Raw genomic sequence first — 27,744 nt, 5'->3', positions numbered from 1 at the left:
AACAAAGCCCCCCTGCGAAGCCTAGCACTGGAGAAAAGAGTCTGGGGCTGTTTTCTTACTCCCAGATCCTAAGATGACCGCGTGTCTCTAAAGTGGAACGGGGGCCCAAAGCTCTTCAGGTGACTGACTGTCCTCACTGAACTATTTACCCATACTCGAGCATATTAACTGATGTTGTTGCAGTTAAAATAACGGAAAAGGTCTTTTTTCCCTTGCCCTGAGTTCTTTTTAACTGTTTCTGATCAGTAGTCAATAACCAAGACTAACCTGATTTGTAAATTAAATCCTGTACCTCAGACCTTGCAGGAGCTACCTTCTGCATCTGTTATCTTTTAACTCTATGCTAATCACATCCTGTGTTTGGTGCTCACCTTTCTAGCACTCTTTTTGCAGACCACTCCTTGCAGTTCTTCACTTTTTTTTTTTTGCATTACAGAAAGGAGGCCACAGTACAAGTCAAGAAAGACTATGGACCCAACACCTGGGCTACCAGACAGCAGCCAATGACAGTGCAAGAGGAAGAATACAAGACCCTTACACCTTTGCTCTTCATCGCTGACCCCTGACTGTGAGCCTCATCCATGGAATCCAGATTCCTCCTAGAAGCAGAGCACAGTTCTTGAAGAACAAGCCTACTCTGCTCTCCCTTCCACTGGCTGAGGATTAAAGCCACCTTTCTATTTCCTCCAAACTCTGTCTCTGTATTTTTTATTTGGCTTTAGTGGGCAGACAAAGCCAAGATCTTGGCTGCATCAACATGACCACATAACAGCCAGCATGTAGTAGCAAGATAATAATATCAGCAACTGACTTAAGGATCTACATCACAAAACCATCTCACCTTCAGCATCCATCCAGGCAAGGGTGAAGTCCTTTACATGCCTCATCTCTTTTTTTTGGCGAGCTCCTGCAGTGGAAGTGGGAGTCTTAACCACTGGACAGCTAGGGAAGTCCCACCTTATCTCCTTAATCTTCACAACAACTCCACAAGGTGGGCATGATTCCCAAATTACAGATGTGGAAATGGAGGCTCCACCAGGGCCATGCTGCTGCTAAATCCAGGTCTGACTGCAGAAAGTCACTCTTCTACACTCCATCATGTTACATGATGGCTTTCAAAAAGATAACTTTTGTTGCCAATTGATTTCATGATCAGGCTTATATACCTGCTCTATTTTCTCCAAGATGTCTAGGAAAAGATCATTTCTAATGCTCAACAGCTCTCTTCCCCGCTCACCTGTAAGAATTCTCTTTTTCTGTATTTCATTTCAATTCTATCCCCACTGTGTGAGTGAAAAATATTGCCTGCTGTATCAGTTAAGCAAAGGATGTTGCAGCTATCAAGTCATCACATTAGAGCTATCCCAATAGTGAGCCCTGAGGGAACTCAGGCTAAAAACAATGCCCACCATCCAATCATCCAACTCTGCAGCCCTCTCCTCCATGTCATGCAGGAAACTCAGGATAAGAAGACACAGGCTATATCCAGTTTTCTTTAATTAACAATAATTTCTTGATGTTCTGACTACCTGGTCTTTGTTAAAATAACTCATATATATCCTGGCACCTCCCTTATCTCTGGAGCAGTCTCAGAGTTATCTGAGAGGCCGTGTCCTAGGCTTAAATCCTCAGTTTTGTCCACTGAATAAAACACAACTCTCAGCTTTTAGGTTGTGCATTTTTTTCAGTGGACACTGCTTATGAGATTTACAAGGCAGTCCCTTCACAGCACTGTCTCGCCCTTTCTCGCCATCCTCTCATTCCATTGCCCGAGTTGGTGCGAGGTGCGCCCCCCACACCCCGCAACTTCACATTTCTGGTGTAGTGCTCCTTTCCTGCCAGTGCCTTTGTGCATTCTAGTCTAGCCTTAAATATACTTCCTCCACAGCTTCTGGTGAAAGTCTTTCAAGATCTGCTTCAGATATTATCTCCAAGGAAAGCTTTGCCCCACTTTTGGTGGGGGAGGGGCTGCAATTCGTGGTTCCTTATTTTGTGCTTCTCTCTTACTTAACACTTACCCCTACTAGAGCACTTTCACCATCCTCTGAAAATGCCTCTTCTTCATTCATTTAACAAAGACTTCACTAAACACCCAACACATGCCACACACTGTGCTAAGCACTAAGGACATGAGACAAATAAGAGTCCTCCCCCTTCAGCTAACAGTCAGTCTGGTGGGGGAGACCAATGCTTCACACGATCATCACAATGTTATGAACTACTTGTTTATATATCAGCCTTTAGAGCTGTAAGGTCTTCTCCTGGGGCAGGGAACTCCCCACATTCCCTGATAGTGGCCTTCAGGGGGCTGGTTAGTTGACTGAATAACAGACTGCTCTGTAGAAAAAACAATGGGCAAAACAGCGGCACACGAATGTCACAAGAGGAAATTAAAAATATCAGTACACACAAGAGACAGTGCTCTATCTCATCACATTAAGGAAATGCAAAGCCAAGCCTCGGTGAGTTGCTGTCCATTATCAAATAAGCACTTTAGCAGCTGATGAGAGCGCATGAGAGCAAGGGTGCAGAACAGCTCCTAGTTATGACAGGACACCTGGGAAAGGTGTGAATCTCCACACCCCACAATTCAGGAATTTCACCCCTAGACCAGGATAACAACAAGACCAGGACACATACAACAAGCTGGTAGTTGGATTATTCATAGTCGCTCCCAACCTGAAACCACCCAAATGCTCTTCAAAAGGAAAATGGATAAATGGTGACATCTGCCTATTAGAGAATATCATTCAGCAACAAAAAGGAAAGAACTATAACCACATGCAACAGGGTGGTTAACCATCTAAACATGATAGTTAGTGAAACAAGCCATATACATATGACAGGGTTCCACTTATAAGTCCCAAGCGAGGCAAAACAACTATAGTATACTCCGCATCAAAGACAGGATGGTGGTTATCTCTAGGGTGGGAAGGAGAGGTTTTGACTGGAAAGGAATGTTCTGGGTGCTGCTGATATTCTAATTCTTAACGTGGGTGGTGGCTACATACACGGCTTTCCAATAATTCATTAAGGCATACACTGATGCTTTATGCACCTTTCTGTAGGTATGTGCTGTACTTCACAAGTTTAAAAGGTTAAGAACAACAGCAAACTCTTCCTGTAGCAATTCCAGTGTCTTCTCTTTTTCATTTAAGTAAAATGAGTTATGTCTCACCTCTGCTTTCTTGCCTTCAAGCTAAACAATCCTAAGAATCATCACCTTCCACAAGAATCATCCAGAAAAGCACTCATCACAGCTACTGTGCAGGGAAGCTGCATCGCTGTTGCCTCCATGGCTTTGAATCAAACCCAGGATGCAAGGGGGAAGCAGGAAGGCGAAATTTGTTTCCTGAACAGAGAGTCAGTGTATGCCTTGGAAGAACAACTGCTCTTGTCACTTAATCTCAGCAGCTCAAGTAACTGCAAACAGTCTTATTCATAAATATTTCATCTCCTTGCCCTCAGTGATTGTTTCAGCTCCCAGAGGGTCGTGAGGTGGTGACATCAGTCTTTGTGCTGTTCTATTGTAGGGGCCTGGCGAGTTGGATGAAGTTCTTTTAAAAAGTAACCTAAGGTATTAATTAATAACACTTTAACTGCAGTTAATTTTCTTGTTGATTGCAAGAAAATTAGAGATGAGCAAACATGGTCAAGTGTGAAAGTATTAGTCGCTCAGTCGTGTCTGACTCTTCGCGACCCCATGGACTGTAGCCCGCCAGGCTCCTGTCCATGGAATTCTCCAGGCAAGAATGCTAGAGTGGGTTGACATTCCCTTCTCCAGGGGATCTTCCTGACACAGGGATCAAATCCAGCTCTCCTGCATTGCAGGCAGATTCTTTACCATCTGAGCCACCGGTGAAGCCCACACGTGGTCAAAGCTACCCCTAAATCTCCACTGTTAATTCACCAGTGCTCACCCTTGCTGTTTCCCCTGTGTTTCCAGGCTCCATGGACACATATATGCAGCTCTCCTGACACAGGTGCCTACCTCCCCAGGAGCTTGCCACTATCTGCTGCCTGGCAGTAGCCCCAAATGCAGGACCTCCTGTGAACATACTGCCTAAGGTTACTTGCTAACAACTGCCTAAGTGACAAGAGTTACTGTCTAGAATTAGGTATTACTCCAAAAGCGCCCCATTCAGTGTCCTCAGAAATCTGGCTTCCACATAACACTGACAAGCTCTGGCTCCATGTGCGCCTTTGGGGGCCTGGCCTTGCCCAGTTATCGGGAAGGACGTGTTATCATCTGGACTACTGGGTTGGTTTTTGTTTCCAGACCCTGCTACTCTTGTTTTTGAACTATACAGTGACTAGTGAAGTCGCTCAGTTGTGTCCGACTCTTTGAACTATATATATAACTGTTAATCTCACTTTATAATGATTAATTTGGCTCATTGTGGATTTTCTGTTTAACCTGACTACCTGCGTGTATGCACGCTTCAGTAGTGTCTGACTCTTTGCAACCCTATGGACCACAGCCCGTCAGGCTCCTCTGTCCATGGGATTCTTCAGGCAAGAATACTGGAGTGGGTTACCATGCCCTCCTCCAGGGGATATTACGGACTCAGGGATCAAACCCGTGTCTTTTGCATCTCCTGCCTTGGCAGGTGGGTTCTTTACCACTAGCACCACCTGGGATGGTGCGTGCAGGGATGCATATTTACAACTGTCTTTCTAGTCTGTAATTTCCCATAACCAGACTTTTCTGCACATATGGGCTATACCCAGTTGGATCATCTATCTCCCTACTGTAAAGCAGACGTCTGCAAACTCCTTCAATATTTGCTCATACAGCAGATACTGCAACAAAAATGGACTGCCTGTGAATGTGCGCAACTGAACTTGCAGCACGTTATCAAAAAAGTAATGAACTACTGAGCTATTTTAAATACTAGTGCACTATTTTAGAAGAGGATCTGCACCTAAATAAACTCATGTTCTTATCTTAACTCCTAGGAAATACGTAACAAGCAATTCATAGAGTTGCTAGGCATACATTTATTGCCTTCTTTTTTTGTTGTTTCAATGTTTAATCACTGGGTTTTTTATTCTACTAGACAGCTACTGCCACATCAACATAATTTTCACAATTCCCAGGGTCTTCCTGTAATAACCTGACTTGCTTCGATAACCTATAAGGCTTCCTGTGGGCAGAACAGCGAAGCCGCCCACCTGGTTGAACAGTGCTCCCCAGCTGTCTATATGCTGATGTATATTCTATTAAGGGTATTGACTAGACTGGCTTTGAGGTTACAAGAAAGCAAGAAACGCCTCAGGTACCCCCGGAAAAAACACAGGTCTCCAGAAGTGGCCTCTACCTGCTCAAAGTTACCCAGTAAATGAAGGAAGAAAAATAGTATTTATCAACTATCTATAGGCATTGTGGTAAGTATTGTATTTTAAAGATATACTAGTAATAATGCCAAAATAATATGAATAGTAATGGCTTACCTGCCCGCGCTGAGTATTTTACATGTAAGTTTAAAGTGGGAATGTACATTTAGTCTCATACACACTGCACACGCACAAGATGACCACACGGCTTGTGGTTTCATGCACTAAGCTCTGACACCCTGAAACCACGTCTTCTGTGCTAGGTTGGTCTGGCGAGAACTCTTGACTGGCTAGTTTGGCTCTAGCCAGAGAGGCTCAGCTACTGGTCCACATCTGGGTTCCACTGAGACAAAGTTAGACTGTTAGTCTAGTTAGAATTGGACACGGAATAGCAGACTGGTTCCAAATCGGGAAATGAGTACGTCAAGGCTATACATTGTTACCCTGCTTATTTAACTTACATGCAGAGTACATCATGAGAAACCTTGGGCTGGATGAAGCACCAGCTGGAATCAAGACTGCCAGGAGAAATATCAATAACCTCAGATATGCAGATGATACCACCCTCATGGCAGAAAGCTAAGAACTGAACCTCTTGATGAAAGTGAAAGAGGAGAGTGAAAAAGTTGGCTTAAAACTCAACATTCAGAAAACCAAGATCATGGCATCTAGATGGGGAAACAATGGAAACAGTGACAGACTTTATTTTGGGGGGGCTCCTAAATCACTGCAGATGGTGACTGCAGCCATGAAATTAAAAGACACCTGATCTTTGGAAGAAAAGCTATGTTCAACCTAGACAGAATATTAAAAAGCAGAGACATTACTTTGCCAACAAAGGTCCATCTAGTCAAGGCTATGGTTTTTCCAGTTGTCATGTACGGATGTGAGAGTTGGACCATAAAGAAAGCTGAGTGCTGAAGAATTGATGCTTTTGAACTGTGGAGTTGGAGAAGACTCTTGAGAGTCCCTTGGACTGTGAGGAGATCCAACCAGTCTATTCTAAAGGAAATCAGTCCTGAATATTCATTGGAAGGACTGATGCTGAAGCTGAAACTCCAATCCTCTGGTTCCCTGATGAGAAGAACTGACTCTTATGAAAAGACCCTGATGCTGGGAAAGATTGAAGGTGGGAGAAGGGGACGACAGAGGATGAGATGGTTGGATGGCATCACTGACTCGATGGACATGAGTCTGAGCAAGCTCTGGGAGTTGCTGATGGGCAGGGAAGCATGAGGTCCATGCAGTCCATGGGGTCTCAAAGAGTTGGACATAACTGAGCGACTGAATTGAACTGAACTGAGTCAAAGTCCAAAGAGGGGACCTTCCCTCTCACTCTTGCCTTCTCTCCGTTCTCTCCCCTAGGACCTAGCCTATGAGTGGCTGCGCTCAGTCCCAGCTTCCCGCAAGGGCAATGTCCTCATCTCCATGGCTTGTAGGAAGCAGAGGGGCCAAGTGCAATACTGTTTGAGGCAGGCCTGAGGGCAGCCGCTGTCCCCCCGCCCCCTGAATTCTGCAGTGTTTCCTGGGGAAGTGGGCAGAAAGCCTTTGCTTTCTTTACTTTTTTCTTTAAGCATCTAGCCTTAATTGACCAGTTTTTATCCTGCCTTCACAACAGTATTAGAGGAAATGTAGCTTGCCCACTCCCTGCAGATGAAGAGCTAAGACTGAGAAGGAGACTGGGGGTCAGTAGGAGGAGGGAAGGTTGAGGGGCTTTTGTGGAACTGAATTCAGTGGATTGACTTTCTGGGAATTGACCTAGAGCCATTTCCAGGTGACCACAATTTTCTTCCCAAATGGAATGAATAATAAGGCTTTGCTAGATTGAGGGCAAGAGAAGAAGGGGGTGACAGAGGATGGAATGGTTGGATGACATCACTGACTCAATGGACATGAGTTGAGCAAACTCAGTGAGACAGTGAAGGACAGGGAAGCCTGGCGTGCTGAAATCCCTGAGGTTGCAAAGAGGACTCAACTTAGCGAGAGAACGACAAAAATTCCTAACATATGTGTTTAAAAGCATTTCCTTCAGCAATGACACGGAGAAGGCAATGGCACCCCACTCCAGTAGTCTTGCCTGGAAAATCCCATGGGTGGAGGAGCCTGGTAAGCCGCAGTCCATGGGGTCGCTAAGAGTCGGATACGACTGAGCGACTTCACTTTCACTTTTCACTTTCATGCATTGGAGAAGGAAATGGCAACCCACTCCAGTGTTCTTGCCTCAAGAATCCCAGGAATGGTGGAGCCTGATGGCCTGCCATCTATGGGGTTGCGCAGAGTTGGACACGACTGAAGTGACTTAGCAGCAGCAGCGGCAACAATGACAAGTTTAGAAAAAAAAAAATTTCCATCTATGCACACAGTGGAGAAGGTGTGTGAAGACATGGCAGAGAGAGATTTGAAGATGCAGGCCTTGAAGATGGGAGTGATGTGGCCACAAGCCAAGCAATGCAGCCAGCCACCAGAAGCTGGAAGAGGCAAGGACTGACTCCCCCCGAGAGCATCTAGAGAGAGCACTGCCCTTTAACACTTCCATTTCAACCCAGTAACACTACTGACTTCAGATTTCTAGCCTCCAGAACTGCGAGAGAACAGATGTCTATGGCTGTAAGCCCCCAAATCCGTGGTCATTTGTCACCGTAGCTGCAGGAAACAAAGACACCATCCTCTATAGGTTGTGCAAATCAGGGCGCTCTGGGTGAAGGACTAGCACAGACCTTGCTGAGCAGCCAAGATTTCTGCACTTTGGGGGCCACCAAGGAAAAGGTGGAAAGAGAGCAGCTGGCACAGAGAGCACGCACACAGTCACGCTTTCCACTTTTCAGTTAAACAGTACAGCCTTCTCATTTCCGTCCAGCACAATTACATTTAAGGAAAGGTTATTTCTATAATATAACAAAGACTACTGACCATAAACCAGCAGCCAATATCATATCTAAAATGGAATAATTAGGAATTCCCACTAAAACAAAAAATAAAGAGGGCCACCACTACCACCATAATCTTACTTCCTCCATTCTGAGATGTACTCCAAACATTTCTGATATTGGGATGTGCATTACATATTGTTGTTGTTTAGTTGCTAAGTCATGTCTGATTCTTTTGTGACCCCATGGACTGTAGCCTGCCAGTCTCCTCTATCCATGAGATTTCCCAGGCAAGAATTCTGGAGTGGGTTGCCTTTTCCTTCTCCAGGGGATCTGCCCGACTGAGGGACCAAACCCATGCTTCCTGCATTGCCAGGTAGATTCTTTACCACTGAGCCACCTGGGAAGCCCATGAATTATATGCATGGATATTATATATTGGGATATTTCAACTAGTAGCCCCTAAAACTATTATTAAGTTGATAACATGTTCTTATGCTCAGTGGTCTTAAAATCAAAGAAATATGGTATTTAACATTATTCTGAAAATCCTAGCATATTCTATAACACAAAACAGAAGAGATAACAAAAAAAGAAAGAAAAACATTTTCAGATGATAATATCATAATCCTAGTTGATACAAGAAGATTGAAACTCTTTGGATCACCATCAGTTAAGGAACATGGCTGGATGTAAGAGAAATATACAAAACACAACACTTCCTTACATGAAAAGCACTATATTCTTAACAGCAAATAAAACATTTTAAAAAAGGTAAACAGAGACTTCCCTGGTGGTCCAGTGGTTAAGAATGCGCCCTGCAATGCAGGGGATGTGGTTTCATTGCCTGGTCCGGGAACTAGGATTCCACATGCTTCGGAGCAACTAAGTCCACATGCTGCAACCACCGAGCCCGCATGTCACTACTGAACACGCCCGCCAAAATTTAAGTCTGTCTGCTGCAGTGAAAGCCCCCATATGATGCAAGGAAGATCCTGCATGCCACAACTAAGACCCGAGGCAGCCAAATAAATACACAAAGTTTTTTTTTTAATTAAAATTAAGAAGGGAAACATGGAAATAATTCTAAACAGTGTGAAGAGCTTAATGTATTAAAATGTGTGGAAAAGTACAAAACTCTGTTGAGGAACAACTGTCTTAAACAGAAGGATACATCAGTTACAAATGTGATGGCTGAACAGTTTATGACTGCCAATTAGTGCCAAATCAAACAGCAGTTTACTGCAAATTCTAATGAGGTTAGGGGCAGTAAGGAGTGGTTACCTGACAAAATGATTAAAGTTCAAGTGCAAGAAAAAACAAGCAAGGATAGCCAAAATACTTTATAAAAAGAGGACAGCCATACTGACTAAATCAAAGCAGTGCTAGTATAATACCAGAATGGAGCTACAGAGCAGAACCACATTTCCTAATAGGCCCTAGTGTGTGTACAGATCCAATGCATGACAGGAGCCAAAAGCAGCAGCAAGGGGAAGATCAATTAGTCTATATATGGAGCTTGGCTAATTGATAGGCTTTCTAGGACAAAAAAAGATCTATTTAACCCTCCTATACTGTTGGTGGGAATGTAATTTGGTACAGCCACTACGGAGTACAGTATGGAGGTTCCTTAAAAAACTAAAAACAGAGCTACCATATGACCCTGTAATCCCACTCTTGGGCATATATTTGGAGAAAAACATGACCCAAAGGGATGGTGGTGGTGATTTAGTTGCTAAGCTGTGTCTGACTTCGGGGACCACATGGACGGTAGCCCACTAGGCTCTTCTGTCTGTGAGATTTTCCAGGCAAGAATACTGGAGTGGGGTTGCCATTGATATATGTACCCCAATGTTCACTGAAGCACTGTTTACAAGAGCCAAGACATGGCAGCAACCTAAATGTCCATCAACAGAGGAACGGATAAAGAAGATGGGGTACACATATGCAACGGAATATCACTCAGCCATTAAAAAGAATGAAGTAATGCCACTTGAGCAAAATGGATGGACCTAGAGATTGTCACACTGAGTTAAGTAAGTCAGATACAGAAGAAGAACTATCATATGGCATCCCTTCTATGTGGAATCTAAAAAGAAATGATACAAATGAACCTACTTACAAAACAAAAAGAGACTCACAGACTTAGAAAATGAATTTATGGTTGCCAGGGCAGAGGGAGAGTTAGGGAGTTTGGGAAGGTCATGTACACACTGCTATATTCAAAATGGATAGACAACAAGGATAGCACATGGAACTCTACTCAATGTTAGGTGCCAGTCTGGACTGGAAGTGGATTTGGGGGAGAATGTGCTGTGCTTTTTGGGTGTTAGTTCTAAAAGGTCTTGTAGGTCTTCATAGAACTGTTCAACTTCAGCTTCTTCAGCGTTACTGGTTGGGGCACAGACTTGGATTACTGTGATATTGAATGGTTTGCCTTGGAAACGAACAGAGATCATTCTGTCGTTTTTGAGATTGCATCCAAGTACTGCATTTCAGACTCTTTTGTTGACCATGATGGCTACTCCGTTTCTTCTGAGGGATTCCTGCCCACAGTAGTAGATATAATGGTCATCTGAGTTAAATTCACCCATTCCAGTCTGTTTTAGTTCGCTGATTCCTAGAATGTTGACCTTCACTCTTGCCATCTCTTGTTTGCCCACTTCCAATTTGCCTTGATTCATGGACCTGACATTCCAGGTTCCTATGCAATATTGCTCCATACAGCATTGGACCTTGCTTCTATCACCAGTCATATCCTCAACTGGGTTTTGTTTTTGCTTTGGCTCCATCCCTTCATTCTTTCTGGAGTTATTTCTCCACTGATCTCCAGTGGAGCACCTACTGACCTGGGGAGTTTCTCTTTCAGTATCCTATCATTTTGCCTTTTCATACTGTTCATGGGGTTCTCAAGGCAAGAATACTGAAGTGGTTTGCCATTCCCTTCTCCAGTGGACCACATTCTGTCAGATAGCATATTCAAAAGCAGAGACATTACTTTGCCAACTAAGGTCTGTCTAGTCAAGGCTATGGTTCTTCCCTAGTTAAGGCTATGGTTTTTCTTGTGGTCATGTATGGATGTGAGAATTGGACTGTGAAGAAGGCCGAGTGCCGAAGAATTGATGCTTTTGAACTGTGGTGTTGGAGAAGACTCTTGAGAGTCCCTTGGACTGCAAGGAGATCCAACCAGTCCATTCTGAAGAAGATCAGCCCTGGGATTTCTTTGGAAGGAATGATGCTAAAGCTGAAACTCCAGTACTTTGGCCACCTCATGCAAAGAGCTGACTCATCGGAAAAGACTCTGATGCTGGGAGGGATTGGGGGCAGGAGGAGAAGGGGACGACCGAGGATGAGATGGCGGATGGTATCACGGACTCAATGGACGTGAGTCTGAGTGAACTCCGGGAGATGGTGATGGACAGGGAGGCCTGGCATGCTGCGATTCACGGGATCGCAAAGAGTCAGACACGACTGAACGACTGAACTGAACTGAACTGTGCTGTGCTTAGTCACTCAGTTGTGTCTGACTCTTTGTGACCCCCATGGACTGCAGCCTGCCAGGCTCCTCTGCCCATGGGATTCTCCAGGTAAGAATACTGGAGAGGGTTGCCATTTCCTTCTCCAGGGGATCTTCCCAACCCTGGGATCTAACCCAGGTCTCCTGCATTGCAGGCAGATTCTTCACTATCTGAGCCACAGTGGATACATGTACATGTATGGCTGATTCCCTTCACTGTTCACCTGAAACTATCACAACATTGTTAATCAGCTATACACCAATACAAAATAAAAATTTTAAATTTTGAAAAAATAAAAAATCAACATAAAGCCTTTACTGTTGTTTAGGCGCCCAGTCACGTCCAATGCTTTGTGACCTCACGGACTGCAGCATGCCAGGCCTCTCTGTCCCTTACCATCTCCCAAAGTTTGCCCAAGTTCATGTCCATCGCATCGGTGATGCCATCCAGCCATCTTATCCTCTGATGCCCTCTTCTCCTTCTGCCCTCAATCTTTCCCAGCATTAGGGACTTTTCCAATGAGTCAGCTGTTCGCATCAGATGACCAAAACACTAGAGTTTCAGCTTCACCATCAGTCCTTTCAATGACTATTCAGGATTGATTTTCCTTAAGATTGACTGGTTTGATCTCTTTACTGTCCAAGGGACTCTCAAGAGTCTTCTCCAACACCACAGTTTAAAAGCATTAATTCTTCAATGCTCCACCTTCTTTACGGTCCAGCTCTCACAACCACACATGACCACTGGGAAGACCATACCTTTGACTATACGGACCTTTGTCGGCAGAGTATTGTCTCTGCTTTTCAACACACTGTCTAGGTTTGTCACAGATTTCCTGCCAAAGAGTAAGAGTCTTTTAATTTCATGGCTGCAGTCACCATCCACAGCGATTTTACAGCCCAAGAAGAGGAAATCTGCCACTACTTCAACCTTTTCCCCTTCTATTTGTCATGAAGTAATGGGGCCAGATGCCATGATCTTAGGGTTTTTTAAAAATATTTAGTCTTAAACCAGCTCTTTCACTCTCCTCCTTCATCCTCATCAAGAGGCTCTTTAGTTCCTCTTCACCTTCTGCCATTAGAGAGGTATTATCTGCATATCTGAGGTTGTTGATGTTTCTCTTGCCTTGATTCCATCCAGATAATGCACCCAGCCCATTTCTCATAATGTGCTCTGCGTATAGATTAAACAAACAGGGTGACAACAGACAGCCCTGTAGTACTCCTTTCTCAATCTTGAACCACTCACTTGTTTCATACAGGGTTCTAACTGTTGCTTCTTGACCTACATGCAGATTTCTCAGGAGACAGGTAGGATGGTCTGGTATTCCCATCTCTTTAAGAGTTTATTGTGATCCACACAGTCAAAGGCTTTGGCGTAGTTGATGAAACAGAGTAGATGTTTTTTTTGGAATTCTCTAGCTTTCTCTATGATCCAGTGAATGTTGGCAATTTGATCTCTGGTTCCTCTTCCTTTTCTGAACCCAGAATGCACATCTGGAAGTTCTTGGTTCACATAATGCTGAAACCTAGTGTCTAAGATTTTAAGCATGATCTTACTAGCATGGGAGATGAGTGCAATTGTCCAATGGTGAACACATTCTTTAGTACTACTTTCTTGGGAACTGGGAAGAGGATTGACCTTTCCAGTCCTGTGGCCACTGCTGGGTCTTCCAGATTTGCTAACATATTGAATGAAACATCTTGAGGGCATCATCCTTCAGGGTTTTGAATAGTTTTACTGGAATTTCATCACATCCACTAGCTTTATTGACAGCAGTGCTTCCTAAGGCCCACTTGACTTCCCTTTCCAGAATGTCTGGCTCTGGGTGGCTGACCACACTGTCATAGTCATACGGTTCACCTGGATCTTTTGTATACAGTTCTTCCATGTATTCTTTCCATCTCTTCTTAATCTCTTCAGTTTCTACTAAGTCGCTACCATTTATGTCCTTTATTGCGCCCATCTTTGGGCAAAATGTTCCCTTGATACCTCCTATTTTCCTGAAGAGATCTCTAGTCTTTCCACTTCTATTGTTTTCTTCTAGTTTTATACACTGTTCATTGACGAAGGCCTTGTCTCTCTGTGCTGTTCTTTGGAAATCTGCGTTTTTTTTAATATATCTTTCCCTTTCTCCCTTGTTTTTCATTTCTCTTCTTTCTTTAGCTATTTGTAAGGCCTCCTCAGATAACCACTTTGCCTTTGTGCTTTTCTTTTTCTTCAGGATGATTTTGTTTGCTGCCTTCTGTACAATATTATGGACTTCTGTCCATAGTTCTTCAGGCACACTGTTTAGAAGTTCTAATTCCTTAAATCTATTCAGATCACCAGCTTCTCATAGCCAAATTCAGGCTTAAACTAAAGAAAGCAGGGAAAACCACTAGGCCAGCCAGGTACAACTTAAATCAAAGCCCCTATGAATGTGTAAGGAAGTAAAGAATAGATTTAGAGCCTTGCCTGATATTAATAAACCAAAATAAATTACAAATGGATTAAAGGATTATTTGTAAAGCATTTTGAATAAAAACACTGAAAAACAAAATCTTTGGGTATGACTTGACCTGTTTCACAGGAATGGAAGACATCACAAAGGAGAAGACTGACATCTGTTTACTGCAGATAAATTTTTGTACTTCAAAACAGTGACATGATGTTTGAAGATGTTCACAGTAAAAAGTTTTTAAAAAGTAATATTAATTAAAAAATGGAAATGAATAGGGAATCACAGTTATAACACATTATACACAAGACAGAGTTAATACATATATCTGTATATATAAAGCCCACATACCTGAAATAAGACAGCAGGTACATATGGAGTCCTCATATGTGCCAGCCCCGTAGTTTATCTTTTAATTTGTGCAACTACCTTAGAAGAGAGGTACACTGTTACTGTCCCCGTGGTGTAGCAGGGGAAGCTGAGGTGGACCAAAGTTGTTTAAGATAACTAAGTCAGTACTGGCAGAGCCAGGATTCAACCTCAGGCACTTTGGCTCTGGGGCGGGTGCTCCTGGCCATTACACTATGCCGTTCCCACTAATGCTGCAGTCGACAAAAAGCCAATTCACAAAAAACGTCACAAAAAACGAAGTGCAAATGCGTGGGGAGATATTCGATCACATTTATAATACAACTCACATTTTCATTCATAAAATCAGTAATTAAAAAAAAAAAACAGTGCCAGCTGGGGGGACTCCATGGCTACCTTCACAATCTAATCTTAGGAATCCACTCTGGCCCCCTCCAAAATGTTCTTAACGATGGTTAGGTCACCATCACCTCCCTTCTTTAACCCTTTTCTGGCTATCTGTTTCTCTTGGCATAAAGGCCCAAGTCTATAACAAGGTCAGCAATTCCCACTCTCCCGCCAAGCCTATCCTTTCATGTCACAAAAAGCACCGTTCATCCTGTTTGCCCAATAGCCACAGAGCACTCTCGCAGCCTTGAAAAAGCCAAGTTGTAAACTCTTTTCTCCTCCAGTCCTGTCCCTATGCCAGAAGGCATATAAACTTTATAGTATCTATAACCCTAGGAAGCTTCCTTCGTAATACTTATCAGTAGCTATAGTTATACAATTGCATGATCTTTGTCTGTATGTCCTGAGCGGTACTAGTCTCGTACCCTCATGACCAGCACAGTGCTTTGGCTGTCAAAGATATTCAACAAATATCTGCCAAAGGAATATACATTAATGACTGAATGAAAGAAAAAGAAAGGAGAAAAGTAAAAAATAAGGAAAGGAGGAGAAACAGGCATCCTCCTAGATGGTGGTAAGATTAAGATGCCTTTTTTTTTTTTTTTAACAAGGCAATTGGACAATGTGTGTCAGAAGTCTTAAATATATTAATAACGTCACGTAATAATCAACAATCATTATTAATCTTGTAATCATACTGCAACATAATTATTAATAAGTATAACTAATAACGCAATCATAAAAACCTACCTTGAGGAAGATAATTCGAAATCTAGTACAGAAATTTAGGCTGGCTATAGAATTGCATACAGTAGAAAAAAACTGAAAACATCTTTAACGTCCAAAACTAGAGACGTGGTCAAGTAGCCTGTGGTACAGTCATAAATAATACAATACATAAAAGTCATATTTATGAAGAGTTAATGACATGGAAGATGTTTAGTTCATTATAAGGGGAAAGGCATAAAATTTAAATAGAGAACAGTTAGGTTTTTGAAAAACAGCATGACTAAGTGGCAGACAGTGCTGAGTGCCTACCCTGGAACTCTGCCTTCCTTCCTGACAGATCCCTGGTTCTGTCCACAGTCCTCTGAGAAGGCCAGGCTGCCTCCCCGGGGTCAGAGGAAGGACTGTGATTAGCCTAATCTAACCCGGTTTTGGCAGTTCCACTCCTCTTGCCAGTGATACATGTGATACAACTCTGGCCAGCAAAATACAAAGGAAGTCTGTCAGGGGCTTTCTGTGACAAAAATTCCTTGCTGTGAGTAAATGATGCCCTGAGGATGGCAGAGTAGAGGGCAGGGGTAACGCTGAGTTGCTGTATCAACCTTCCCTGGAACTGCCCTATCTGTGGACTGCCTAACACAGCATCACGTGAAAGACACCAGAATGTTCATGATGATATCTGAGAGGTAGGATTACCAGAGATTCTATTCATTTTAATAGCTTCTTCAGCTTTCAAGTTTTTTATAATCAAGCATCTATCACACCCAAAGTAAGAGGTAAAAAGTTAATAAGAAAAAGATAACTACCTACTGTATGAACCTTGCCTGGAAGAATCTCAGTCTAAATGGAAACAGCCATGAAAATAAATGATTAAGATATGATGAGATAAAATCACAAAATACCGCATCACAGCTCTTTGTCTCTTATTGCTCAGTCTATAAATTGTGTCTGACTCTTTGGGACCCCATGAACTGCAGCAGACCAGGCTTCTCTGTTAAATAAAATTTTTAAAAATCCCTCATAATATCTAATGGTGAGGACATGGAGAAACTAGAACTCTCATACACTGTTGGTGGGAAGGAATGTGAAACAGTACAACCCCTTTCAAAACTGTTTAGCAGTTTCTTCTAAGGCTAAATAATGCAAATACCCTATGTCTCAGCCACTATACTTCTGGGTACTTACTCAAGGAAAATGAAAAGAGATGGTTACAAAAAGACTTACACAAGAATGTTTATGGAACCAGGGATAGGGAGAAGGGAAAAGGGAGAGTTGTTTAATGGGTGTAGAGTTTTAGATTTGAAAATGAAAAAGTTCTGGGACTTCCCTGGAGGTCCAGTGGTTAAGACCGCTTCCACTGCAGGGAGCCTATTAGAATCAATGCCTGGTCAGGGAACTAAGATCCTGCATGCCGCATGGCCAAAAAATATAATAATTAATATATATTTTAAAAAAAGAAAATGAAAAAGTTCTGGAGATCAGTTTCACCATGTGAATATACATATACCATTGAACTGTACATTTGAAAATGGTTAATTTGGTAAATTTTATGTGTTTTTTCATCACAATACAAAAAGAAGAAAAAGAATATTCATAGAACTTTATTCTTGATAGCCACAAACTGGAAACAACCCCAGAGTCCACAAACTGATGAATGAATTAAACAACAAATGCACAAGCATAAAGCAGATAGTGACGCATGCAACGTGGCTGAACCTCACTAAAAGGAGCACACACAAAGTACATACTGCACAGTTCAATTTACATGACATTTTAGAGAGGCAAAAACTGACCTATGATGATCGACATCAGAACAGTGGTAGCCTCTGGGATGCTGGTAACTAGAAAGGTGCATGAGGGAACTGTTTGCAGTGATGGAAATCCTTTATCGTCTTGATTTGGAGGTAATTAAATGGGTATCTGTATTTGTCAAAATTTATTGAATGGATTTCAGTGAATACCATATCATATTCATAAAATGTTTATTGTATATGATTATATCTCAAAGAGAGATTTAGGGAAGTTTTGAGACGAGGGAATTGGACGAGGCTAAATTCATCATTTTGACTACACTGAGAAGCTGTTAGTGGAACAAGAGTGCTTCTTTAAACCAGATCAATAGCAACAGATAAACATCTCATGAAGCAATTTATAAAATGCTTAAGAACATTAAAATGATGACAATTATACATATATTTGAAGTCAGTTTTGTGGAGTAAGCTTTGATATTCTACTAAATTTAAAAAAGGAAAAATATGATACATACATGCTATTGTATCTTTAAAACAAAACATAGACCTTTATTTAATTAAAACTGCTTTTATTTAAAACACTGCACAATATTTACATCAAATGTCTTGTGAAAATCTGAAATAAAACCAAATATTAGCTTTTTAGTCATATGTCAAAAAGCAAACCTTTAGGACACAGAATGAAGAAAAAATATTTTTAAGCTTACAAGCAAAGGAAGAAATCAAAAAGGACAAAAGTTGTCTACAGAAGAATGAAAAACAGGTTTTTGTATATTTAATAATAAAGCCAAAATTAGATGGCAACCAACCAACTGGAAGGGTATTTACAGCACATAAGAGTTTTTTGTTTTTTATAATCAGCACATACTCATTTTTTAGATAACTTGTATAATTTATAAACAAAATCATTTAGAGACAACAAGCAAATAGACAAAATCACAAATTAACAAGATTTTTTAAATGGACATAAAAATGGTTAACAAAAAACAGTTCAAACTAAATCATAACCAAAAGTGCAAATTAAAATGAGACAGTTTGTCAAGTCAGCCAAGATTATCCTCTTTCAGTTAAAATACCCAGTCCTGGAGAGGGCAGGGCTAGACAGAGGCACAGGGAACGGTCAAGCATTGCAGTGTAAACTCGGACTGCAGTGTAAACTTGTACTTACTTTTAAAAAATAATTATTTTTAATTGGAGGATAACTGTTTTATTTGGAGAAGGAAATGGCAACCCACTCCAGTGTTCTTGCCTGGAGAATCCCAGGGACGGGGGAGCCTGGTGGGCTGCCATTTATGAGGTCGCACAGAGTCAGACACGACTGAAGCGATTTAGCAGCAGCAGCAGCAACTGTTTTATTACTGTGTATGTATCATTCTGCCATACATCAACATGATTCAGCCATGGTCTTACTCACTTTTAAGGAAGCAAACGAGGACAAGAAGGTACTGCAGCTAGGTAGAAGGGAGGCCCAGATATTTGGGGGTGAGAGTGGGGTTAAACAACAGCCCTCTCACCTCCAGCCTCTAACTGTAAGAGAACTACTGTTTTATGTGTGTTAAAGAAGAAACAGGAGGGCATCACTGCTCCACTTTTTCTGTTGGGGGGTAGATGCGGCATGAGCAGGGTTCCCTGAAGATGAGGCACCAGGAAGATGGCTGCGGGTTTGGGCCCTCCCTGGGAGAGGCCCGAAGACCGACACCTGAGCAGCCGCTGTGCCCAAGGCCAGGCTGCACCCTGTGCTGCGAGTCTCCCGCATTTGGCTCTGCCACTCCCCTCAAGGCAGGGTGCTGTCCTGGGGAGCAGCGCCGGGCACAGCAGAAGCACCTGGAAGATGGCTACGCAGAAGGTAAGGTGCAGATCAGCGTGCAGAACATCCGGGTGAAAAGCCAAACAACGACAAGAAGATGGAGTGTATTTTATTTAAGAGTCCAAGAAAAGGAAGGAGGAGATACACAGCAAGCTATTAGAAGTAGCGCTACCTGTGGAGGGTGAGGTAAGCTGGATGGAAAGGGGTCTCATTTCTTTTGTAACTTCCTAGTTTGGATTTTTTTTTAAGCCTCTTTTGAATGTTTGGGTACTTAAAAGAAAAAGGTTTAAAGTTCACAACCCTTGATCCCCAAACTCCAGTCAAAGAATGAATTGTTAAGGGACTTAAAACCTTCCCTGGCTCATTGTAAGTGCTCAAGAAAATGTTTTACAGATAAATACTCTAAGGGGGGAAAAAAAAGACTCAAACTATGAAAAAAGCCTTAATATCCTACCTATCATAGTTTAGACTATGAAAAGACTCTTTAAAGTCCCTTGGACTGCAAGGACATCAAACCTGTCAATCCTAAAGGACATCAACCCTGAATATTCATTGGAAGGACTGATGCTGAAGCTGAGGCTCTAATACTTTGGCCACCTGGTGTGAAGACCCAACTGCTTGGAAAAGACCATGATGCTGGGAAGGATTGAGAACAGGAGAAGGGGACGATGGAGGATGAGATGGTTGGAAGGCATCACTGACTCAATGGAGATGAGTTTGAGCAAATTCCAGGCGACAGTGAAGGACAGGGAAACCTGGCATGCTGCAGTTCATGTGGTCTCAAAGAGTCGGACGGGTCTTAGCAACCGAACAACATCATAGTTCAGGAGGGTTTCGGGGGGGTGAAATATCTCCCAGGGTGGAATTTCCAGGTGGTTGTTCCTTGCGGCTTGACCCTTCACCTCTGCTGATGCACACGGGGAGAGAGGTTCTGCCTTGCTGGGATGGCACCTGCATACTTGTGTTTACAGATATTTACAGTGACAACTGTATCTATCATGCAGATTAACGTTGATTAATCCTAATCAACACAGTGGCATCATTTTCTCCCTGTGAGTAGATTTTCAGTTATTCATCTAATAAACACTTATTAAGCACATACTATGTGCCAGGCACCATCCTAGACCCTAGAGATACAGTGGTAAACAAAACAAAAATTTCTTTCCTCATTACTTTCATGAAACTGATGTTTTAGTGAGAAGACAGGTAACAAATATACAATGTCAATTGTTCTAAGTGCTAAGAAGAAAAATAATGCAGCTAATTTCTTAGCTAAGTAAGAAATACAGAGCACACAGCCTCTGTCTTCAAGGGGCTCTCAGTCTAGCAAAGAACTGACCCGAAAATAGACAGTTATCAAACAGAAATCAAATCCACAGCGGGGTTGGGCTCAGGGGTTTATGTGACTTCCTAGTTGATGGAGGTCAAAGAAGGCTTCTGGGAAGAGAAGCATGGCCTGAACCCAAGGAAGTCAATCAGCCAAGACAGTGTGTGTGAGTGTGTACACGCACACACGCACAACCCAAACAGCAGATGCAAAGGCAAGGAAAAGAGAAAAAGAACATGACCGATGCCATAACAAACTAACAATGTGCGATGGACAAACAAAACCAGGTGGCTTCATTCTAGCTGAAAGACTCTGGAAATGCCTCAGAGAAGTGGGATATGAGCACACACGTCAGCACAAATGCCTATGCACGCACACACACTTGAAGCAATCCTTTGGTGTTTTCACCTGCCTAGCACTTCTGCACTTCCCCATCCCATGACGTTATGGAAGAAGTTTTACTCCTGCCCTTCAAAAGTGGGCCTGTGACACAGACTTGCCTAATCATGGCATCCGTTGCTCCTTGTCTACATGATTAGCTTACATTGCTAGAAGTGAGCTATAAGACCATAGTCTTGGGGCTGCCAGAAGTCACCTTTTTCAATATGAACAGAGAAAAACAGCAGAAAAGAATGAGGGCAATAAACAAAAAGAAGCAGAGAAAGGCAGGGTGAAGAGAGTCTTCACAGCATCATTTCAGTCTCATGATCCAGCCATGCCTGAAGTTCACCTTTGGACCTCCTAGTTAAATAATCAATCTTTTTTTGCTTATGTTAGTTTACATTAGGTTTCTGCTATTTGCAATTAGATTAGTATATACCCTTCTGGGGAAGGAACTTCACTGTGTGTGTGGTGGGGGGGGGGGTACAAAGGGAAAGGAAGGATAAATTATATTAAAGCATCTCTCCCATTAAGTCTGATAAACGTGATGAAATAGGTGACTTCAGGACATCTGGGACGGTACAGAAGCAGCAATGAGAGCTCCTTGGGTGGAGGAACTGAGAGTTTATTTGTCACAATCTACATGGGTGGGTTATGCAAATCTTCCAAGTTCCTAATAACTCACCATACAGCTGAAAGTCATCCTCAAACTGAGAAACAACACAGCACAGCTGATCAAAAACACCAAGAATATCATCTGTTTAAAACCCATTTACTCTTCCCACATTAATGCACATCCATCACAGATCTTTCTCAAATACTTGATTTTGTGACAAACTTAATATTGTGAACTCTTTAACCCTGATACCAAATGATCATCCAGTGTTCTCCAGAAAACTTAACTCAAGCAGCTGTACTCACTATGGTCCAAGTCTAACAGATGTTAGAGCAAAATAAACTGCCGTATCTCAAGAGATCACTACAAAAGCCCAAAAGCTCAGATCCTGTGGTTCACATATTTGAAAACTTAAATCAGTTGGTCACAGATAATACCAGTCATGGTTTGAATCACAGCTTCAAATCTTTAAATCCACAAATCAGAAGGAAGGTCACATTACACCCTGTTACAGTATAAAAATAACTAGCTTAAAGGAAACTGTCTTAAGCAATGTTACTCCTGGCTGAAGTAACAATATCTCAAAATGTTTTCTTCTTTCCAAGTATCTATTGCGTGTCTATGATCCCAGCACGGTGTGCCCATGGGCCTTTCCTTTTTCTCTGTGTGAAAAGGCCAAATCTTGGTTCACATCTGGACAATGCTGGGCAAGATGTAAAATACAAGATAATTTATCACTGGACAATGAGATGTTATTCTTAGAGCAAACACTGGCCTTCTAAATTCTGCTTATGCCTCCCTTCCCCCACTACACTAGGCTCACACTGCCTGGGCTCAAGTCATTGAGAAATGTTGTTCAGTTGCTAAATTGTGTCCAACTCTTTTTGACCCCATGGACTGCAGCAGGCCAGTTTTTCACTCTCTCTGGGAGTTTGCTCAAATTCATGTCCACTGAGTTGGTGATGCTGAAAAATAACAAGACCCAAACGCCACATAGCCTGAGGGCCTGGGTTCAAGTTCCAGCTCTGCCATTAACTAGTGTCAGAAACTTGGCTAAGCTCATCTTCTGCATCTGTAAAATGGGAATAATACTTATTATAGCACTGGGTTGCTGGAGGGATTAAATCAATTAGTGTCTGTAAAGAGCCTGGTTACAGGGTCACACACCTAGCACGTGCTCAATAAAGAGAAGTTACAATTAAGAGATGGAGAAGGAAATGGCAACCCCCTCTGGTAGTCTTGCCTGGGAAATCCCATGGACAGAGGAGCCTGTTGGGTTGCAGTCTATGGGACTGCAAAGAGTTGGAGACGAATGAAGCAACTAAGCATAATTAAGAGAATAAAGTGAGGCTTAATCTTTTTCCAGTTCTAAAATTTGATGGTCTACTGTAGAGAGATGGTGGGTTTCCAGTCTCCCCACCCCCATCCCAACTCTGCTTTATCCTATCTGGCAGAATAGCAAATATCCAGAATAGCAAAAAGTTCCCCTGCTTTTCAAGCAGCTGTACCAAAGGGATATCTTCAGCAAGGGAGCAAGTTCAAGTCTTGGGTGCTCGGATCTTACTAATAATAGCTAGACACTTCAAATTCTGACAACAACCCTGCAAGGTAGATTTAATTATCCTCATTTTGTAGATAAGATCAAGTAGGAGTAGAAAGGTTAAATAATTCAGTCACTGTCATACAGCTGGCAAAGAAGACCTGACTCCCAAAGTTCATGCCCCCTTTCCACTCTATTCCCTGACTCTCACACAGCAAGCACACCCAACTGTGAAATAATGAAATAATGGAGAAGATATTTCAGGATCTCTGACACGATGGGAACAGGCTTTCTTTAGTAAAGAAAGAAACTGGCATCACCACTCACATTTGCTGGACAATTTGTTGCTCCTGCGTTCTCGCTCCCAGTGGCCTGTTCTAGAGATCCGGCCTCCCTCTCAACATCAGCCACTGTGCAGGCCTCTGTGTGCACATCCTCCTCCCTTAGCAGCTCAGGCTCTGCTCCCTCCCTTACCGCAGGCTGGGACACCCCGACACTGCGTTGAGTATCCAGTGACAGGTACTAAGGCCTTCTTGAAAGACAAGTTTCCCAAACTCTGACATCAACACGTCACACCTAAGGCAGGCTTACCCTCCAGCGGGGCCCAAGAATCAAGCCAGATGAAGGAAGGGGAGGTGACGCAACTAGGCTTCCTGCACCAAGGCCAGAGCGAGGCGGAGCGCAGTGTCCGTGACCCCGCAGTGGGCTCTACACGGCGGACGCCTACGCCTTCCCTGTGGAAGGCAGGCCAAGGGCGGCGGATGTTATCCCAGGGATGAGGCGCGGGCCTATGCAGTCAGAGCTGAAGACGCAGAAAGGAGCGGACCGGAACGAGTCCCAGGCGCCCCGCTCTCCTGTCACTCTCCCTAAGGCGAGGGAGTTGGCGAGAGGGAAACAAGGGCCTTTGGTACCCAGCTGTTCGGCTCTGACTGGCACGAGCGCCAGAGCATCCGTGCGCAGTCTCTGCCGCCCACACCCGGGAGCACGCACACAAGCACTTGGCCCCCGGCGCTCACCTCCCCGCGAGGCTGCCGAGCCCCGCCGCTGCCCGCGACCCCCGCCTCCCCACCTGGCCCTGCGGCCACCCTCAGCCCACCCGGGCGCCCCTGCGCTCCCCCTTTCAGTAGCGCCCGACACTGGAGCGGCGGCGGGAGCCGGGCATTCAGGCCACAGAAGGTGATGGCGGGGAAGGGAAAAACCTCTTACCGGGTCCTGTAATTCTCCGGGACACAACTCGACACCAGAGACAGTCACTGCCGCCCGGACCCTCCCCCCGCCCTCCCCCACCACGTAGCCCTCTCTACCTTCAATCTGAAATCAATGGCCCTGTCGCGGATTGGTGACATCACCGGCGCGCCGGGCGTGGGAGGGAGCACCACGTGATCTCTCTCTCTTTTGTTTGCGTCCTAGTTAAGCTAGGATTTTGTTGCTGCTTTCCTTGGGTTTTTACTGTTCTGTTAATGGTGTTGCTGTAGGCATGGTGCGGAATAGGTACTTGGGTTTGGGATGCTGCATTTTTGCTCATGGCCCTGATTCAACTCCTCAGTCATTCATAACGTAGTTAGGCCGGAAGGCCTGGATGGTAGGTGGGTACCATCTTAAAAAAAAAAAAAAAGGCTCTCAGCTACACTGGCTAAGTTACTAATGCCTCCAAATCAGTAGTCCTTGGATGGAAAGTTCAGATTAAGTATTTTTAATATGTTATAATGAACATCACCTTTAATTCGGCCATTTTGCCACCCCAACTGAGACAAGAAATATTACAAATAATTTAAATCTTCTAAGTGGGCCCCATACTGTACCACTGCTTTCTGCTAAGAAGTAACCTCCATCCTGACTTGTGTTTACACAACTTTTATATTGCTTTCATTTATTTTCACATTTATGTGCATTATTAAACATTTTAAAATTAGTTTTTTGTGTGTGTATGTGTGATGTTTTTGAACTTTCATCTACTGTTCTGGGCATTTATTTTAACAAACATATTCCTAAGTTACTTAGTCCATTCAGACTGCTATAACAAATACCAAAGATTTGTAAACAGAAATTTATTTCTCACAGCTCTAGAGGCTGAAAGTCAGGGTGCCAGGATGTTCCAGGGAAGGCCCTTTTCCTATTGGCAGAGTCCTTGAATAGCAGAAGGAGTTAGGGATCTCTGTGCCGTCTCCTTTATAAGACTTTAAATTCCATTCATGAGGGCTCTACTCTCATGAGTTAAGCCAATGGCCCCACCTCCTAATACCATCTGTTGGGCATTAGGATTTCAACTTATGAATTAGGGGGAGAACACGAATGTTGACCATATCACTAGGATTCATTCTTGTTGAGTGAAGTTGCGTTTCATTTATTCTCACGGCTGTAAAACAAGTCATTCAATTTTGTGAGTGTACCCATTATTCATTCTCTGGCAGCCTAATATTTATGTGATTTCCAGTTGTTGGGTTTTTATTTTTGTATATATAAAAACTATATATATATATACACAAAAAATATATATTTATATACAAAATATGTGTATGTATATACATATATATGTGTATGTATTCAGATTCTTTTCCACTATAGGTTATTACAAGATTTTGACTATAGTTCCCTGTGCTATACAGTAAGTCCCTGTTGTTTTATCTATTTTATATATAATAATGTGTATATGTTAATCTTAAACTCCTAATTTATTCCCTCTACCTTTTCCCTTTGGTGAAAGTTTGTTTTCTATGTCTGTGGGTCTATTTCTATGTCTGTTTTGTAAATAAGTTCATTTGTACCATTTTTTTGAATTTCACATATAAGATTCTCTGTCTGATTTACTTCACTTAGTATGGTGATCTCTAGGTCTATCCTTGTTGCTGCAATTATTTCATTCTTTTTCTGTGGCTCTTCTATCCATTCATATGTTGATGGACAGATGGTTCCTCAAACATTTGTTCCCCTTTTTGTAGGAGGACTACACATTTCTACCTATTGCCACGTGATTTAAAGTGCCCATTTTGGGAGGAGTATGCATATCCACCCAACTGACAATGACTTTGGTCACAATGACTTCATATCTGACCAGAATCTTTAAAAAATATTCTGTGTTTCCACTAGCTCTCTTGCTCATTTCCCTCTTCAGTGAGAATGGCATGTCCTCCATTGGGGATCTGAGAATGCAGAAGACATGTGCTATACAGAGCAAGCAAAAAATAAACACTGAGATTTCAGGTTTTGTTAGTTACCACAGCATATTATAGTGAAAACTGACTGATAAATTATTTATCTATGTCTTCTTACCTGTTTTTCACAGATAAATCATTGCAGAAGTTTATTTTATTGGTCTTTTCAAAGAACCAACTTTTGGCCTTGTTGCTTCTCTCTACTGTAACTTAGTTTCCTATTTTATTTTTTAGTTCCTACTTTTGCTCTTATAATGATCATATTCCATTCACTTTCTTTGAGTCTATTCTGTTGTTTGTTTTCTACTTAAGTTGTACACTTAGTTCATTAATTTTCAGCCTCTTCCTCCTTCTGTAGAAAGTATTTAAAGCAATAAATTTCCCTTGAAGCACTATTTTCATATCCTACAAGTTTTAATATATACTGTTTTCATTAAATTGTAAAATGTATTTAAAATTGTATTATAGTTTCTTCCTTGACTCATGACTTATTTAAAAAGCATATTTTCCAATTTCAAAATCTATGGAGATTTTAAATTCTGAAATATCTACATTGTGATTAGAACATAGTTTTGTAATACTTTTCTTTGAAATTTGTTATTTGCTTTATAGCTTAACTCATGGCCCAATTTTGTAAATGTTCCATATGTGCTTGAGAAGAATTTGTACTCTCTCACTGTTGGGTGCAAAATTGATGTATGTCCATTACTATAAGCTTGTTAATTTTGTCATTCAGATATACATCTTGGCTGATACATTTTTTTGGGGGGGGGGTGGTCTGCTTGAATCATCAGACACAAAGACATGTTTAAAAAAATCTCCTGCAGTGATGATATATTTGTCCATTTATCCCTGTAGTTTTTAATCAAGTTATAATCTATATGTCTTTTTTTACTGGAGTAGAATTGCTTTACAATGTTGTGATAATTTCTGCAGTACGAAAAAGTAAATCAGCTATATGTATACATATATTCCCTTCTTCTTCAGCTTCCCTCCCACCCAACCCCCATCCCACCCCTTTAGGTCATCACGGTATATTCTATATTATCTTGAGCATATTTTATTAGATGCTTATACCTTTAGAACTGTGTTATGGTGTATGCTCAGCTGTGTCCGACTCTTTGCAACCCCATGGACTGTAGCCCTCCAGGCCACTCTGTCCATAGAGTTTTCCAGGCAAGAATACTGGAGTGGATTTCCATTTCCTTCTCCAGGGGATCTCCTTGCCCAGGGATCAAACCCTGCATCTCTTGTGTCTTCTGCATTGTCAGACAGGTTCTTTACCAGCTGAGCCACAGGGAAGTGTTATGGTAATTAAATCTTAAATCATTATAGAGTTACCCCTTTCTATCCCTATAATGCTCATTATCTTCAATATATTTTATCTGATATTAACATGGCCAAACTAGCTTCCTTTTAGTATTTGCTTGGAATATCATTTTCATTCCTTTTACTTTTAATCATTCTAAGTTCTTTTGCTTTAGAAGTACTCAGAAATCCAGATGGACTTTTAAAAAATTTTGATA

General features: G+C 42.3%; 1 protein-coding gene across 4 annotated transcripts in view; it reads right to left on the bottom strand.

Moving 5' to 3' along the window:
* The window catches only part of ADAR (adenosine deaminase RNA specific), a 51,661-nt gene extending 27,371 nt beyond the window's left edge, over positions 1 to 24,290 (bottom strand). For all 4 annotated transcript variants that reach the window (XM_052637136.1, XM_052637138.1, XM_052637137.1 and 1 more), the window contains exon 1: positions 24,273 to 24,290. The gene's annotated coding sequence lies outside the window, so the exon portion shown is untranslated. The remainder of the gene's footprint in view (positions 1 to 24,272) is intronic.
* Between the last annotated feature and the right edge of the window lie 3,454 nt (positions 24,291 to 27,744).

This window comes from Budorcas taxicolor, chromosome 3 (assembly GCF_023091745.1).
Source record: "Budorcas taxicolor isolate Tak-1 chromosome 3, Takin1.1, whole genome shotgun sequence".
Lineage (NCBI taxonomy): Eukaryota > Metazoa > Chordata > Mammalia > Artiodactyla > Bovidae > Budorcas > Budorcas taxicolor.
Note: the sequence above shows the minus strand (reverse complement) of the source record. Positions and strands in the feature narration are given on the sequence as shown.